This window comes from Octopus sinensis, linkage group LG22 (assembly GCF_006345805.1).
Source record: "Octopus sinensis linkage group LG22, ASM634580v1, whole genome shotgun sequence".
NCBI lineage: Eukaryota > Metazoa > Mollusca > Cephalopoda > Octopoda > Octopodidae > Octopus > Octopus sinensis.
In genome coordinates, this window is record NC_043018.1 from 19,869,592 (window position 1) to 19,874,591 (window position 5,000).

Here is a 5,000-nt window from a genome sequence, read left to right on the forward strand (position 1 = left end):
AAGGAAAAAAAAAAACAAAAACAAAAATACCCAAACAAACTAAAAACAGTACAAAAATATAATTTAAACTGATTACTCACCATTTTAGATCTAATTTATACAACTACTACTACTACAGATACGTGTGTGTGTTTGTATATATGTGTATATATATATATATATATATAGGTGTGTGTGTGGTGTGTGTGTTATATATATATATTTATATATATATATATGCACGCACACACTTAATATATATATGTTATTTATACACACATAATATATATATATATGGGTGTGTATATATATATACATATATATATATATACATACACACAATATATATATATATATATATATGGGTGTGTTTATATAAATATATATATACATACATGCACACACACACACACACACATATATATAATTATACATGCACACACACATATACATATGTATATATATATATATGTATATTTGTATATGTATATATGCATCTTTGTGTATATATATGTATGTACGTATGTGTGTTTGTATATGTGTATGTATATATTATATGTGTATATATATATATATATATATATATGTATATATGTGTGTATACATTTGTGTATATATGTATATGTATATATATGCGTATATATATACACACACACACACACACATACATCAATCATCTCCTGCTTTCTCTATGGATATAGAAATACAACCAAAAAAAAAAACACAAGAACAAACTCGAACCCAACCCAGCCAGAATTTCCTGCAAATTGTTCCTTCCCCAAAACTGTATTATGTTTATTGCCGTTTTAACAGAGATTGCTGTTTCACTTGTGTCCGCTTTATTGCAGTTGGAAACATTATGCAAATGTGCATGCAGGTGCATGTATGTGCATATGTGTGTCTGAGAGAGCCTCTGTGTGAATTGTGTGTGTGTGTGTGTGTGTGTGTGTGTGTGTGTGTGTGTGGTGTAATTTTACTAATTTCATTTCTCCTATAAACTCAGTTAAATGTCAGATGATATGAGCATTAAGAATGATCGACATCATTGTCGTCGTTGTCGTTGTTGTTGTTGTTGTCGTCGTCGTCATTATCATCATCATCACTATAATTGGTAATGCCATTGCCATCATCATCATCATCATCATCATCATCATCATCATCATCATGTCTGTTTTACGGCACCAATTTGGGAATAGACAGGTGATCATTACAGAATAACATGTACGTGCCTGGATGTGTATGTATCCATGGGTACACGAGGGGTTGCTGAAAAGTTCCTGGCTTTAAGGGTGTCGCAAAAGGCCTAGTTGGAGGCCCCAACCTTCTGAGTTCTTTTACAGCGCTTAGGAAAATTAAAGGACTGCTGCAATAAGTGATTACCATAATGTAATCTCCAGGGATACAGGTATCCAGCAACAAGACCTCCGTAATGCCATGATGGATTGTGAAGTCTGGCGTAGCATGGTAAATTCCATTGTCTCAACCATGGTCGAACAATGATGATGATGATGATGATGATGTGTGAAACTGAGATGGGAATATGTTGGATAAAAATCATAATTAAGTGACCCTCCTGCATTTTCTTTTACCCGAAGCCAGGAACCCTTCGGCACCCCCTCGTTATGTATGTAGTATGTATGTGAGTGCATATATCATCATCGTTTAATATCCGCTTTCCATGCTAGCATGGGTTGGACGGTTCAGCTGGGGTCGAGATACCACCATGCTGAAAATAGCAGCCATGATCTGACTATAAAACCACCATAATTGTCTATATATCACCACGGAGAGAAAACAAAGAGACAAGATGAAACTAGTAAAAAATTACTGGATAATTCTAGATCCGGATTTCTGACTTTGCATTTAGTAATGCTTTGCCTCATCAGTAGAATGCACACAGAAGAGAAACATAAATACGTATTTATATAGGCACAACATACGAATACTTACATATACGAGCGTATACCTACATATATATGCACATATGCATCACAGCCAGTTCAAAATGCCCGCCGTTTAGTTCCATGTGAAATATGGTCAAAATATCGCTGCAGTAAATACAGTGACGAAATAAATTTAAATTTATATAAATAAATAAGGATGAGATCGTTAATTTAAAAATAAAATAACGATTTTATCCAGTGGTCAGCATGGAAAAAATAACCTTCAAAGGTAATAATTATAACAATAGAGAATATGGAAACTGGTACATCCCATCAGAGGTATTTACTGTGTGAATGACAACTCCTACTAGTTAAATACTAATTGATGGGGTTAGTCCTAACCTGGAACATAACAGAGCTACCAAAGTATCCACCCAGATAATATATCCCTCTAAACTGATATATACATGTAAACAGCACCATCCAAACATGGTCAATGCCAGTGGCCCTTGACTTGCTCCCGTGCCGGTGGCACATAAAATGCACCATCCAAACATGGTCAGTGCCAGTGCCCCCTGACTGGCTTCTATGCTGGTGGCATGTAAAAAGCACTCACTACACTCTTGGAGTGGTTAGCGTTAGGAAGGACATCCAGCTGTAGAAACCTTGCCAGATCAGATTGGAGCCTGGTGCAGTCTCCTGGCTTGCCAGTCCTCAGTCAAATCGTCCAACCCATGCCAGCATGGAAAACAGACATTAAACGATGATGATGATGACATAAATAAATAAATAAATAAATAATATATGTGTGTGTGTGTGTGTGTATATATGTATGTATATGTATGTATGTATATATATATATATATATATATGAATAAATGAAAGATTGCATAATGCACTCTTTATTCCTTTGGAATGAAAACATGCTGTCTTCGAAACATATGTCGAGAGTAAAAGAATTTTGTTAACATCTTCGTTCGACTCCATTCTTTCATTTATTCATATACAACACCCAAATTTCTGCACATGAACCCAGAGTTTCTACCCTTGACAGGTCGCTTCAACCGTGTTTCTGACGTGAATTTGCTACCCAGGTTTTGGTTAAACGAATTTTCTATGCTGACGATAAACATAGGATAATTCATTCACCTACTTAAATATATATATATATATATATATGAAGAGAGAGAGAGAGATACTGAGAGAGGGAGATAGATATACTCTATGTTATATCATGCCATACTATGTAATACTACACTGCTGTACAGTTAGTCTGTTGAGAAAATGTTCTCTTCTGTCTTGGGAGATATTTTAAACCTATTTATAAATGATTGAATACAGTCTCTGACCATTTTCACCCTCTTTTAAAAGTTTCATTTCAATAACACCAGACACATTGCGCCTAAAGCCTTCGTTTACCGTTTCAGTTTCTACCGAGAACCGTTTATAGCGCCGCTTTGATGTTTTTGTTTCTTCTGTTATTTTCTGTCAGTAGCAGAGATCCAGTCTCGAATTCCTTCAGGCCATCATGTTGTTCCTCTTCTCATCAAAGCCTTCTCCTGCTGTTTCTTGATTTTTTTTTTTTTTTGTGTGTGTGTGCATGTATGTATGTGTGTTTTCTTAATTTTATTTTTGCCCTCAACTTTATAAAGGGTCTACGGTTTCATTTGACCTCACTGAGGTTACTGTTTCATTCGAATCAATACAAGTTGTTGCTCAAAATTCACGAAATGCCGTCTTATAACCGAACCGAAAGGAGTCATTGGAACCATTGTTGTTGGCCTAATTTGATCAGACTTGTTTGCCTTGCTGTACGTGAATGGATAATGGTGGCTAACAAGCAAACTCGTTAGTGTCGGAGTGAATGCTTTGCAGTGTTTGTCCTGATCTTCTCTGCTCAGAGTTTAAACCATGTTGAAGTCAGTTTGGCCTTTCATCAATTACATACCAGTCAAGTACTGGAGTTAATGGTAACCAACTAGGTACCTCCCTGAGAAAAGTGTTAGCCTTGTGTCTTAATTAGAAACAAATTCTTCAAGATAGGCGCAGGAGTGGCTGTGTGGTAAGTAGCTTGTTTACCAACCACATGGTTCTGGGTTCAGTCCCACTGCATGGCACCTTGGGCAAGTGTCTTCTACTATAGCCTCGGGCCGACCAAAGCCTTGTGAGTGGATTTGGTAGACGGAAACTGAAAGAAGCCCGTCGTATGTATGTATATATATATATATATATATGCGTGTGTGTGTTTGTGTGTCTGTGTTTGTCCCTCTAGCATTGCTTGACAACCGATGCTGCTGTGTTTATGTCCCCGTTACTTAGCGGTTTCAGCAAAAGAGACCGATAGAATAAGTACTGGGCTTACAAAAGAATAAGTCTCGGGGTCGAGTTGCTCGATTAAAGGCGGTGCTCCAGCATGGCCGCAGTCAAATGACTGAAACTAATAAAAGAGTAAAAGAGTATACCCATTTGGAAGAGTTGTTTGAGCATTGGATAAATTGTTTTGTGGTAATTGTTCCAGTTCTCTTGTGTTCAAATTCCACCAAGGTCAACTTTACCTTCTGTCTGTTTCAAGGGCAATACATTAAGTACAAGTGCTGTACTGAGGTCTATTCTCTTTCGCTCTTTTACTTGTTTCAGTCATGTGATCCGTCATGTGACTGTGGCCATGCTGGAGCACCGCCTTTAGTCAAGCAAATCGACCCCAGGACTTATTCTTTGTAAGCCTAATACTCATTCCATCGGTATCTTATGCCGAACCACTAAGTTACAGGGATGTAAACACACCAGCATCGGTTGTCAAGCGATGTTGGGGAAAGAAACACAGACACACAAACATATACACACACATACATATATACGACAGGCTTCTTTCAGTTTCCGTTTACCAAATCCACTCACAAGGCTTTGGTGGGCCCCGAGGCTATAGCAGAAGACAAGGCCAGCAATTTTGGGGTGTGGAGATAAGTGTTGGTCACATTAACCCCAGTACATGACTGGTACTTATTTTATCGACCCTGAAAGAGGGAAAGGTAAAGTTGACCCCGGCAGCATTGGAACTCAGAACGTAGAGTCAGAAGAAGTGCCGCTTGGGTTTTTTTTTTTCGTCCAGCACAGTAACAGTTCTTCCAGTTCCTGTTT

General features: G+C 37.4%; 1 protein-coding gene and 1 long non-coding RNA gene across 4 annotated transcripts in view; one reads left to right on the forward strand and one right to left on the reverse strand.

The window, feature by feature from the left end:
• The window catches only part of LOC115223120 (alpha-1,6-mannosyl-glycoprotein 2-beta-N-acetylglucosaminyltransferase-like), a 635,056-nt gene that overhangs the window by 199,331 nt on the left and 430,725 nt on the right, over window positions 1–5,000 (forward strand). The gene's annotated exons all lie outside the window — the stretch shown is intronic.
• The window catches only part of LOC118767503, a 14,412-nt gene that overhangs the window by 5,186 nt on the left and 4,226 nt on the right, over window positions 1–5,000 (reverse strand). The window contains exon 2 of the long non-coding RNA XR_005003425.1: window positions 3,811–3,820. This is a non-coding gene — a long non-coding RNA (uncharacterized LOC118767503). The remainder of the gene's footprint in view (window positions 1–3,810; window positions 3,821–5,000) is intronic.